Source organism: Lipotes vexillifer, unplaced genomic scaffold (genome assembly GCF_000442215.2).
Source record: "Lipotes vexillifer unplaced genomic scaffold, Lipotes_vexillifer_v1.1 scaffold713, whole genome shotgun sequence".
In the NCBI taxonomy this organism is placed as follows: domain Eukaryota; kingdom Metazoa; phylum Chordata; class Mammalia; order Artiodactyla; family Lipotidae; genus Lipotes; species Lipotes vexillifer.
The window spans coordinates 1,408,686-1,422,113 of NW_006773157.1; the positions used below are offsets into that span (position 1 = coordinate 1,408,686).

Here is a 13,428-nt window from a genome sequence, read left to right on the forward strand (position 1 = left end):
TTGATTTGTCTCATTGGTGTTTTGTAGTTTTTGGAATACGGATCATGCACATGATTGTTAAATTTATACCAGTGTAGTTCACGTTCCTTGGTACTGTTATAAATTGTAAAACATTTTCCAGTTATTCATTACTAGTATCTAGAAATACAATTAACTCATATATTGACCTGGTATGCATAGGATTTGAATGGCTTTGGTGCTTGGTGCTGGGTGCCATGTTTCAGAGAAAGAGTTGCAAAGGGGAGAATGTTTTTTTCCTGGACTCTCAGCAACATCACCTCTGCCCCCATGACATTCCCTGAGGTAGTCAAGTGTGAATTTATCCTAACAAGACAGATGTGACATTTTGGGCGAGTTGCCTCAGACTTTGGGTGTCAGCTTCCTGTCTGTAAAATGGAAGGCAGTGGAGACAGCTGGATCGGATGACCTGGTGAGATCCTTTCCAGCCTTGAGCCTGCTGTTCACAGAAACCACAGGGTGGGAGCTTGGCAAGAGAGCTGAGTCCTTACCTCAGGGAACCCTCTCCTGATTTCGCAGAACGGAGGGGGCAGGGGACTTGCCTGGGGTTGCCCGGTAGCTGATGAGAGGACAGGTCTCCTCTTCCCAGACCCAGGCCCTCATCCCTGATTTGGACAGGGAAAGACAGCCCAGTGTGGTGACGGGAAGGTGACTCCACCTTCGGGAAGGAGGGAGAGGCTGGCGTGGCAGCTATCATTGCCAGCCGCCAAGAGGCCGCTGGAAGCTGTGACCCTCAGAAGGGGCCAGTTCACGTTTGGCTGTTTTCAACGTTTAAAAGCACGGTGCTTGGAAATGCGGGTTTTGGCTGACCTCGCCCTGAGTGTGCAATTTAAAGGCCTTTGTAACTCTTTGGTTTGGAACCGGGTCCGGGCATGGCGAAGGGAAAACACTGGAGCCCGCGAGTACTCGTTCCAGTTGCCCTGCCTCTGGGAGAGGAAAGCAGCCTCCTTCCCTTCATCACTGCACACAGCCCAGGGACCTAAAGGGTACAAGCAGGGAGGAGAGAACAGTGGAGCGGAAGAGCATCCTCGGCCGTAGAGGCCCTAGCCTGGCCTGGATGTAACAGTGCTAGGAGCAGCTCAGCACCTTATCCCCATCCGCTTTGATTTTCCCGGCACCTCCCTTGAGTTCTCGTCCCTTTAAAAAAAAAAAAAAAAATTTATTTATTTATTTATTTATTTATTTATTTATGGCTGTGTTGGGTCTTCGTTTCTGTGCGAGACCTTTCTCTAGTTGCGGCAAGCGGGGGCCACTCTTCATCGCGGTGCGCGGGCCTCTCTTGTGGAGCACAGGCTCAGTAATTGTGGCTCACGGGCCTATTTGCTCTGCGGCATGTGGGATCTTCCCAGACTAGGGCTCGAACCCGTGTTCCCTGCATTGGCAGGCAGATTCTCAACCACTGCGCCACCAGGGAAGCCCCTCGTCCCATTTTTACAGATGAAGAAACTGAGGCTCAGAGAGGTTTCAGAACTTACCTGCCAGGGTCACACAGGGAGTGAGTGAAGGAGCTGTGACTTGAACCCAAGTTTTCTCTGAACTCAGGAGCTGGGGTGAGGCGAGGGGCTGCTAATGGGCATAAGGTTTCCGTTGGGGTGATGGAGATCTGAAACTAGATAGTGGTGTTGGCTGCACAGCATTGTGAGTGTTCTTAATGCCACTGAATTGTATGTTTAAAAATGGTTAAAATGGTTAACTTTTATTATGTGTATTTTACCACAGTTAAAATAAACCCTGGTGTGCCTTTCCCCCCATCCGTGCTGCCTCCTGCATAGCAGACTCCTTGGCATGGCAGAGTGTGGACCCTTGCAGCTGTGCCTCCCAGTTGGTGGGACCGCCCAGGGTCCAGGTAGAAGGGCAGGTAGGGGCTTTGGCCAGCAGATAGCCATGGCTGGGTTGGCCTTTCCAATGGAAAGAATCTCTACTGAGACAGGGTTCTGAGAAGAAAGGAAGAAAAGGGTAACTTTCACCCAGCGAGTGCTGGGTTTATGCTCAGCATATCACCGCTTTCTTTCACCTGGGTCATTTCCCTGGTGCAGATGGAGGAGTTGATTTGGGACATACTTATACTAAAAGTTATTCGTGGTTTATCTGAGATTCAGATTTTAAGTGGGCACCTTGTATTGTTATTTTACCTGACAACCCTACCTAGGCACATATCTTGTAAGCGGTGGAGCTAAGATTCATACTCAAGTGGGTCAGACACCAAAGCTTACATTTTTCATCCCGGACGGGTACAGCACTAACGGTTTTTGGAGGCAGTATCTTGCTAGGGCCTCAAAAAGGTCTTGCCTGACAGCAGAGCCCAGTTAGAATCAATCAGGGCAGCTTTGAAAAATATTGATGCCTGGGCCGCACCGCTTTCATTATTCACGAATGCGGAAAGGAATACACGAGACCAAGAGGTAACCTTGGTCTGGTACCTGGAAAGTACCCAGGGTGCCTGCCCTGGCTGGGGCCCAGGAATGTGCTGGGGTGAGGCAGGGAGTCTGGGCCCCCATTCATCACCTCCCCAATTCAGCATCCTCCCAACGACTCCCTGCCGCCTGCAGGCGGAAGTTCAGCCTGGCACACAGGCCCTACCCCAAACTAGCAGCACGCTAGGCTCTTCTACAGCCCCCAAGCCTTCGCTGCTCCCTCCGCTTGGAATGCACTGCCAGGCTGTTTTTGTCCACCTGGCCAACTCCTCCGATTCCTTGCAAAGGTCCAACTCATGTCAGTTCCTCTCTGGAGCCTGCCTTGGCCACCATGGCAGAACTGGTCATCCCATCCTTCATCGACTCATGGCACAGACTCAGTGATAGCAGTTCACGTCTTGGCAGGGATGAATGAGGGGTCTTCTGGTCCCTTTCACTGCTAGCTCAGTACTTCTCCATGTCCGAGGGTGGTGCCTGGCATGGGGAGGAACTTGGTAAATGGGTATTGAATTGAAGGGAGAAGGAAGGATTTTGTAGAGGGAGTGGGGTTCCAACTTTCTTCCTTACCCCGTTGTCCCCTTGGAGGGTCCCCCTTTCCTGCCCTTCCTCTTGGCTGGTACCTAAGTTCGTTTGCCTGGAGCCTGGGCCCCACGTAGCCCAAAGGTAAACAGGTTTAAATGACCTGAAGGAGGAAAAAAAAAAAAAAAAATGCAAGCGAGCCAGGAAGTTGTGCAGTGCCAGCTCTGGACCTGGGTAGGTGGAAAAATGCCCCTATGGCAAACCTGGAGCCTTGGAGCCAGGCCCCAGCCAGCCTGGGCTGAGCCTTCGCTTCCCAGAACTCCACTTTGGATAAACACGGAAGTGAGGAGCGCAGCCTCCCCACTTTTGAGATGGGCCGTGGCCCGAAGGGGGCTAAAGAGCTGGGGAGGTGGAGGGGGAGCCAGGACCGTACTTAGGAGAGGGAGCCCTAAGGCGCTTGCTCTTTTGGCATTAAAAGAATGGCTTAAAAAAAGAAATTGTTGCAAAATACACAGAATAGAAAATTTACCATTTTAGCCATTTTTAAGTGGCATTCAGTGGCATCAAATACATTCACATTGTTATGCTACCGTCCCCATCCCTTTGTCTCGCAAAAGGAGAATGGCTTTTTAAAGCCTTGTGTTAAATTCTGTTGAAAATACACACTGAGAGGCTATTTTCACATCACTGGCTGGGGACACATATTAATAAAACAGCCACTGGCCCTTAGGGAGCTCTCTTTCTTGTGGGACAGATAGGACCAAGGGTCCAAGGGAGGTGAGCAAAAGAGAGTGGTGAGGGCACGGATGAACGTGTGTGGCAGGGCAGACATTGCTGGTCTCAGGCTCCGAATGGGACACTGGGTGATGGTGCATACGGACCACTCATAAATATATCTGTTCATGTCATCCCCATGAAAATTGGGGGTGGCGGTGCATGAAAACGAGCCTCACGATAATCCAGGAAGTTCAGAAATAGAAAAAAAAATCACCCTCACACAATTGCCATGCTCCGTTTACCCTCTGTCCTCCAGTGTCTTGTCTCCCGGGTATATTTTCACGCCGTCTCGGTGCAGAGGCAAAGAAGAGAACGTTTTTCTTTCTGCCCTTCTTACCTAATGTCATCTTAGAACCACTTTTCCAGTGTTGCACACACACCCCCACCCCCACCCAAGGCTTCCAAATGTTTGTGAACAACCCTGCTTTCTCCAGGGAGCAGTTCTGCCATTTTCCCCTCCAGGGGGTAGGGTGGGGTGAGGGTGCTGGCTCCATTTGGGACCAGAGAACAGGTTCAGGTGGAGGGGCTGAAATGTAGGAGTAGCCCAGGCACTTCAGCAGCTTGTGGGGCACCCACTTTTTTGACGTAGCTCGTGGACAGTGCACGCCGGGACTATTGATGCAGCATCTTTGAGTCCATGCTGCACTCGCAGGCATCTCTCTCGGTCCTGTATCACCTGTGGGGGCAGCCAAGGCCCTCGCCTAGCTGCAGACAGAACCCAGGTGTGGATTGCTCAACCCGGCAGCCTTCCGGACACTAGAGGTGGCCAGGGAACATGCAGCATTATGTGTCCATCTTCCCAGGGTGCGGATCCTCACTCCCAGGGCCTCCAGGAGGAGAGAGCCTCAGCCAGGCCTGTCTGTCTCCCAGAACAGCTCCCTCATCCTCTGCACAGAGAGATGCGGGACAGGAGGTTGGGGGTCAGCAGTGGTGGTGTTTGGGTTCACTTAAAACACACCCATTTGCTTTTGTTTTTCAAAGAAGCATATGGCTCATTAATGGAAAATGTGGAAAGCATAGAAAAGCACAAAGAGGTAACCCTCCCCCGCCAGAGATAACCGCTGGGAACATTTTGGCTTATTTTGTTTAAATTGTTTTTCTGTTAAAAAAATACAACTTTGTATCCTGCCTTTCCCCCCTCAGCATTAGTAAATATTTCCCTGCCTAGTTAACAATTTTCGTAAACATTGTTTTTGATGGCTGCCTTCTCTTCCAGCCTATGGATCTCCCAGGGCTGATTCACTCGATCGTAAGCTGGACACCTGGCCTCCCAGGTGGGAAGATGAATCCCATGCGTGTGGAGGGCTCTTGCTTCTTACCCGCCGCTTCTCTGGGTTGTGTTGCTCCCTGCTTGAGCCTGGCCCAGGGAGGTGGACACTCCGAGTGCGTGGTGCTGACCACCCCCTCCTTTGAGCTTCAGCAGCCCTGAGCACGAATAGTGTGGCTCTCCCAGGTCACCTTCTTGGAAGCCTTCTCAGGCCACCCCAGCTTGGGGTGGCCAATGGGTGTTTGCCCTCCTCTGTCAACTCCCAGGAAGGAGGATACTTTGCACATCCTGCCTAGATTGTGTGTGCTTACGGGGTGGCCATTCCCCCTGCCACGTCTGCCCTCTTTTTTTTTGGATGCACCGTGCAGCATGTGGGATCTTAGTTCCCTGACCAGGGATTGAACCTCTGCCCCCTGCAGTGGAAGCACGGAGTTTTAACCACTGGACCACCAGGGAAGTCCCTTGGTCTCTTTTCTTGCTTGCTTCGCAAAGTACTGGCTTTAGAGGAGGCCTTAGTATTCACTAGCTGTGTACTTTGGGGCAAGTTCTTTAACCTCTCTGAGTCTTGGTTTCTTCATCTGTAAACGCGAGTGGTAATAAGGTACTGTTTGCCTTGTTGTGTAAATGAAAAGAGATCACATACACCAGGTGCCTGGTATTGTCCGGGGGCCTGCTGCGTGCTTGATAAGTGGTGGGGTTGTTTTGAGTGACACCTTGAGGTTGTACCGTCCTGCCGTCTCCCCACTAACCCGCAGGAGTGAGCAGCCCAGTGGGGAATGGTTGACCTCGACTGTGGTTGACTCAGCTACAGTTGAATGAACTACCTTTGTTCCCTTTTCTTCTGCCCACACTTTGGTTGGGGAAACTGAGGCCACCCTGAAATTCCGCCTACACTCCATGACTCTTGGCAGATCCCCTGAGGGTGGCTTAGGAAACGTCTTTGAAGATTCAGGAACACACTGGATACATCCGTTGGTGAGCCAGGGAAATGAGCAGTAACGAGCTCATTTTGATAGCAATGAGCTGAGTCTCCCTCCAGCTGCCAGACATTTACAAGGCTGGCTGGGTGCCGGCGGCCAGAGGCCTCCAATGGCCCTCACCCCTCTGCCTTCCGGCTGGAAATAATTCGTATTTAAAAAATAACAAAAATTAAAAAAAAAAAATCTCCATCTCCTCTGGCCTTCTGGCTCCTTTGGGTCCAGGTGGGGAGATGGTAGATGCCTTTGCCCTGTGAACTCTGTATGGGACAGTCAGACAGGAAAGGATCCTGCACAGGGTCCTCTGCAGCCCCAATGTCTGTGGTCTCAGCGCCCCACGGGGTGTCCAGCCAGCTCTTTGGGCAGTAATTGGTTGTCCCAAGATTGGGACTCGGCCACGATGCTCTTGCTGGTTGACCCTTCCCCAGGGGGAAGGAGTGACTGGTGGGCTCTTTGCCCGCTCCTTGATGCAGCTGGTGGTTTTCAGGTCGCGCCTGGCATTTCTGACCCTGTCCATCGTTGGTGCCCCTTCCGGAGCCCCAGCCTTACTTAAGGAAGTCCAGTGGGTCAGTGGACATGGCCTTTCCTCTGGGCTGCCCACTCGGCTCTCTGGCCTGAGACCTGGCTCTGCTTCTGGCCTTGGGTGGGTGCGTTTACTGAGTTCTTGCCTGAGTCCTCAGCGCTGAAATTCTTTTCCCTGGAGCCCCCACACTTGGAAGTCCTGCATTCCAGAGCTGCTGCCCCTCCACGGTCAGCATGTGGTAGGCCACACCCTGACTGTGTGACTTTTCCTTCTATGGGCCTCAGTTTCCACATCGGGACATGACCATGCCCTGCCCTTCTATGAGTCACTCCTGCCTTGGCTGTGGCAGCTGCCCGGAGAAGGCTGAGCAAATGAATGGATGCACCCACCAGCCAGAGACCCTGCAGGGCCTATTCCTGTGGGATTCTGAGAGTCCCCTGCAGTGTGCAGTGAGAATGTAGCAGCTGAGAGTTTGCTTTCTTAGAAGCGTTGGTGGCTCTGTGGTGGCACAGGTTTTTCCCAGCTTCCCACCCAACCCCCCACTCCCAGCCAATCCCACAAGGTTGTTGTGGGCTGCGTTCTCTTGGGGTGGCAGGCTGTGGGGCTTGGTGAGCAGAGGCCTCTGGGCTGGCATGGAGTCAGTTTCTGCATCTGTAAAGTGGGTATCTACCTGAAAGGCCTTTTGTGAGTGTGGAATGGGGAGGATGTACGACACCTGTGCAGGTATTGTCTTTCTAGCTATCAATGTCACTGATGTCCTTGTTAGATGAGCAAAGGAGGCTCCTACAGACATTAGATGGCCCAAGCCCCACCCCAATAGCATTTCCTCTTTCTTCCTTTTTTAAAGTAATACATGATTAATGCAGAACATTTAGAAAACAAAAGCACTAAGGAAAAACAAATTACCCTTAACTCTACCACGCTGAAAGGACATTATTATTATTATTTGACTAGCTTGGAATATTATTTTTCATGTCATCCTCTGTCTTAGCAAAAAATGGGAAGTAGAAATCTGCTGAATATATAGATGTACATACTGCCAAATGAAAAGAAGGGAGTTATTAAAAGTATATATAGCTGTTTGTAGTGCTCTGTTTTGCTCTTAGCAATACTGAGAACAGTTGCTTAATTCAGCACATATTCAGTGTGCTTTTTAATGTCTGCTTAGCATTCCATTTCATGGATGTGCCATATTTACTTACCAATCTCCCGGGGCCTGGACATTTAGGTTGTTGCAGTGATTGTTTTTTTTAAATTCAGGAACATTGCCTCCTGGTAAGCGTCCTCGTACATACGTCTTTGTGCGCATCACTGGGTATTTCCTTAGGATAAATTCCTAGAAGTGGGACTGCTAGGTCAAAGGCCATGCACATTTAAGGTCAGAGTGCTCTCCGGAAAGGCTGTATCCGTTTTCTCTCCCAGCAGCGGTGGCGGAGAGGGCCCGGATCTTGTAACTCACAACCCTTTGCTATTTCCAAACCACGAGCCCAGAAAGAGTTGGGGAAAAAAAAAAAACAAAAACCACCGTGCTGGGAGCGACTTCCTGCCAGAGGAAGGGAGGCATTTGGTAAATAGTCCACTCCCAGTTTTTGAGTGGATGCTCTGTGGCCTGCCTCTGGCCAAGCCATTTGGGAGCAGAGAAGAGAGCCAAGACCTGGTCCATGTCTCAGGTGGCTTCCCATCCACCTGGATGGGGAAGATGATGACTACCTGAAAGGCCACAGGAGCATGAGCACAGGACGTGTGACAAGTTCAGGCTAAGGGCGGGGCCACAGTGCCTTGGCCGCCCTTGGCGTCTGGTTCGGGACTCACGTGGACTAGACCTACGGTGAATGTTTGTTGAATAACAAAAAGCAGCTTGTTACCAGCGGAAGCTGATATGAGCTCTTTGAAGTAGGGTTTGAGTCTTGTTCACAGCTGGCTACACCCCGAGCCTAGAACCGTGTCTCTTCTCTATAAACACCGGCTGGGCGAACCAAGGCTCCAGGGGACAAGCGAATCCAAGAACATGGTGGAGGATTGGTCCAGATCTCCACAAGAAAACGGATGAGCCGTCCATCCCCCACCCCTCTCATAGGTGCTGGAAAGTGCCGGACAGGGAGTCTGGGTGTCAGTTTCATGCCCCCGGATCCTGTGTGACTGGGGGCAGTTGCCTCACTGACTGAACCTCAGTTTCTTGAGGGACTAGACTTTGTTCTCGGGGCCCCTTTCTGGCTCTCAGGCCAGGAATCTGGGTGCCCATGGTCAGGATGGGAGCGAGGAGGGTGTCCGTTGGCAAGACTCTTGCCCCACACGTCCAACAAGATGGGGGGTCCCCAGGTGACCTCTGGATGGATGGCAGCTGCTGCCCAACTCTGGTCCCTGCCGCTGCCTCCCACCCCACTGGTCTGAGGGCCCTCGAGGTAGCTGGTGGCACTCCCCTGGGGAGGGGATATGGAAATAAGGTGACCAGGCCCTTCCCCAGTGTGCCCCTCTGTTTTGAATAAGGTTGTGGATTGTTTATTTGGAGAGGAGAGGCCCCAGCCAAACATCCTGCTTTTCAAGTCCGGAGCTCCAGCCCCAATCCGTCCAGCCCCACCACTGACCCGGGAGGCCCCTCTTGCAGCACCCAGGCTGGCATGCCCTCTGCCCCTCAACTTGACTCCGATCTCCTCTCATCTCCCTTCCTGGGCCCCTGCAGTAAAATAGCTTTTGGTGACTCCCTTTTCCTTCCTGTTCTGTTCCCCTCCACTCCTTTCCCTAAACTTCCCCTTTACTCAGGCTAAGAGAAGGGCTTCCTACTCCAGGAGGGCACTTTTATTTTGGCAAAACACTTTCCCATCTTGGACTTGAATCTTCAAGGTCTGAGTGCTGAATCCATTTTGTTAGTGAGGACACTAAGAAAAGCGAAGCCCCTTGCTCAGGGCACCCGGCCTGTCAGCGGCCTAGCACAGGACAGAGAGTCAGGCTGGGAAAGCTGGGACTCCAGCCCAGCCTCTGCCTCCAGCTTGCTGTGTGACATTGGACAAGTCTCATTCCCTCTCTGGACCTCAGCTTGCTCATACACAGCGTGAGTGGATGGTCTCTTGAGTTCTTTTCCACCTCTGCTTCTCTGTCTCTAGGTGAGGATCATGTGACATCAGGTGGGGAGGCCCCTTGCAGTGCCTCCGGGGCCTTGTGGCACCCCTGCCCCTCCCTTGCGCCCCACTTCCTGCAGCCAGTTTGGAGCCGGAGACAAAGGCGTGCTCCAGGCGGAAGGTGTAGCCAGTGGGGATGTGTGCTGGTGCCTGGCTGGCGGGCCCTGATAAGAGGCCGAGGCTCCCGGTGAATCAGCTGGAGTTGCTGGAGGTGGGGGGAGATAGGGCAGGCTGGCACCAGTCTCGCCAGCCTCTGCCCACACCCTCTGGGGCCTCAGACAGGTGAAGGTTTCAGGGCATGTGCAGAGAGACAGGGACCCCAGCAGCTGTGCAACTGTGATGACTCTTGTCCTATTATGTGTTTGCAAGCCTGGGGGTTTTCTGGCCCCAGCAAACCTGGGATCTTCCAAAGGCCACGTGACCCTGGGGCTCTCTCCTGGTCGCGGGACAACGTGTGGGATGGGACGTGTGTGATTTCTGGAAGTTAAAGGTCTCCCTTTCCGGCGAGCCAGCTCTTTGTTCCACATCCTCAAGGACCCTGACTTCAGCCTATTGTTCCTGCTGCTGACACAGAGGCTCCAAGTTCCTCTCTGGACTTGTGCTGGGGTGGGGGGTTCCTGGTGTTGGCGGTGGGTGGCTGGGGGTTGGGATCTGCGCGTACCTGCTTATGAAAAGTCATCTGCTCGTTCGGGGAAAGCGTCATTTGGGGACACCCTCTGGCTGTGTGGGAGGCTGAGACAGCGACTTCCAGGCTTTTATGTCTTGAGTTTTGTCAAACTGAGGCTCGGCCACTTCTGGCTGTGGCTAATTTCATGCCCTTGGTGGGCATGATAATTAAACTGCTCGGGTGGCCGGTCAAGGACGAGGTTCAGTTTGACGGTAGCTGACGGGGAGGCAGTGCAGAGAGGGCTCACTTCCAGATGTGAACGGTTACGATGACCCGCTAGTGAATCCAGCAAGTCCCCCCCAGTGTGGCTTCATGGGACATTGGAGTCAGACTTCAGTGTGAAGAACTGAATTCTCCAGAGTTGGGAGGATGATCTCAGAATGCAAAGACATTGGCTCTGTAGGGTTAATTTCATTTTAACGCATAAGGAAGGGAAAGGGGTATTTAAGCTACTTTTGGGGAATGCTGTGCAGTTGGATGTTTATTATGTCAGATATTTGTGTAACAGGCCTAATACAAAATTCCTTCTGGCCTGATGTACCACTTGCAAAGAACAACCCAATTGAACCAGTAGATCTTGCACGAGAGGATCCAGCCAGGAAGACAGAGCTTCTCAGCTCCACTTGGCAGGTGGGGAGACTGAGGCTTGGCAGGAGTTGCACAGTTTGCTGTCGGGATGTGGATGGGCCCTGCGCCTCTGGCTGCCAAGGCCTGACCCTTGCCACCATACCTGCCTTTCACTTGAGAGCCTCATCTGCCCCTGCTAACAAGCTCGCCCTTGATTTGGGCCCCTTTGGTCAGTGGGAAGTTCTGGCCAGACTCCTCAGCGCCCCCGTGGGGAACCCAGCCTGCCGATCCCAGCTGGTCTTTGAGGGTTCCTGGCCCCATCTTCTTGGCTGTCCCTTGGGAGTAGAGAGGTTTCATGGTCGGGGGCTGGAGATGCCCCCGTTGACAGAGCCCACTGGGCCAATGGTACCTCCTCATCTGCCCACCAGCATGGCTTCTTCACCTGAAGATTATTCACAGATGCAGTAGCTCGTAATTCCACATTAGCTTTCCCTTGCCATCATGGTTTCCCCCGTAGTCATGTATACTTAGTGAAAGTTGAAAAGTGAGCAGCGTAAATTTGATAGAGGTTGGACAAAACACCCCACCTGAGAATGCACGGCAAACAGAGGTGACCAGGGCTTCCCTGGTGGCGCAGTGGTTGAGAGTCCGCCTGCCGATGCAGGGGACACAACTTCACCGCAGCATCTCCTGGGGGTGACCGGACTGTCCAGCCTCCACGCTGACTTTTTGCTTGTAGTTTTGGGGTTTCCCTCGGCAGAGGGTCCTTTAGGTGCCGCCAGAATTTAGACAGTGTCAGAAGAAGGCGATTGCGTTGGGAGATGAGGGGAATCTTTAATTATAATGGATTCAGATTTCCATCAGTTTGAAAAGTGGCTTTTCATTCTCTTTAAAGGTTACACTGATCCCAGCTTGCGTGGCTGGTGGGGGTGGAGTGGGGGGTAGTTTCACACGGTCGCGCGCCTTCCGTAAGGGAGTGGGAGCCCCCAAAGGAACCTCCGGCCTGGGTGAAGCTGTGAACAATGTAGGATGTTTGTGGGGCATTTCCTCACGTAAAACTACGAGGTGACCTGGGGATCATCAGACATGGGGGATGTCTGTGGAGGCTTCTGCTGCAGCCACCATTTCCTCAGAGGGCAGACCGCAGCCACCTGTCCTGTGTAGGAGCCACCAACTCACCCTTTTCACCCCTGCAGAGATGGCCTAAAGTTTCCCCCTGAGAGCCCCTTGGTTCCCCCACCTCTCCCCTCCCACAAGGCTGTGTTTGGGGGGGGGCACACACAGCTGCCCCCATATCCTAACTTGCCCCACTGCAGCCAGCTGCCCCCTGCCCGAATCATGAATCCTGCCTGGGCTCCATAAATCACCCTAAGAGCACATTCCTTGGGGGATTTGTAAAATAATCAAAATATTTGGGGAAAAGACCTTAAGATTACTTATGGCTATTAGTGGGATCCATATATTTTGGCACCAAGCATGGCCTAATTGAAAAAATATGTGTGCTTGGTGATTTCTTTCTTTCCATCTTTTTTTTTTTTTCCTTTTCTTTTCATAAGGAGTAGGCCCAGAGAGAAGAGTGGTTAGGGAAGAAAAACAGGGAGGAATTGAATATCAAAAGGGTTTGTGTGGAGGAGCTGTTTACAGAATTATGGAAAATATAATGCTAAATGGAAAGTAAGCCCTGCTTATATAGTCCGGGATTATTAATAGAACGGAGTTACCAGGCACATAATGAACCTTTTAAGAGACCTGGGACAACTTTCCCCGTTGCAAAACAAGTTTCCTTCGAATAGCACCATTCACGCAGCTAAGGGCATTGGGTTACAACAATAAATAAAAATGAACAGTGCCCTGAGAAATTCAAGGAATGCACCAACGATTCAGTGATTTAGTATGAGAAAACACTACTTAAACATTTAATTGAATCGCATACTTTCATCTTTAAAACGCAAGCGTTTGAACTGCCACCTGAATCTTTCTCTTTGCTTCGTTAGATGGCAAGGCTCCTTGGGGGAGGGGTCACGCTCCCACCCCCTCCCCAGGTTTTTCCGCTTCCCTGCTGCGCCCTTACTCACTCTTGCCCGAGATCATGGGGGAAAAGGAGACAGGACAGGGGCTTCCTTGTGAAGCTATAGGGAGATGCCTGTGTGGGATGTGCTTTTCCAAAAGCTTTACTTGCGGGGACTTGGTCTTAGCTTTGGAGCCCTGGGTCAGTCACCGCCCCTCCCGGAGACTCAGTTTCCCCTCTTTTTAATGAGGGGCTTGGATTAGAGCCTCTGATTGGAGGTCTTTGTCACAGTCCACGTGCCTGATGGCCAGTCTGATTCAGCGGGCTCCCCAGCTGCTCACTTCTTGCCTTCCTGGTTAAAAACTCCTGGAATAGGGGCTTCCCTGGTGGCGCAGTGGTTGAGAGTCCGCCTGCCGATGCAGGGGACACGGGTTCATGCCCTGGTCCGGGAAGATCCCACATGCCGCGGAGCGGCTGGTCCCGGGAGCCATGGCCGCTGAGCCTGCGCGTCCGGAGCCCGTGCTCCACAACGGGAGAGGCCACAGCAGCGAGAGGCCCGCGTACCGCAAAAAAAA

General features: G+C 52.2%; 1 protein-coding gene across 1 annotated transcript in view; it reads left to right on the top strand.

The window, feature by feature from the left end:
• SMAD6 (SMAD family member 6) overlaps window positions 1-13,428 on the top strand; it is a 75,577-nt gene that overhangs the window by 29,113 nt on the left and 33,036 nt on the right. The window lies entirely within an intron of this gene.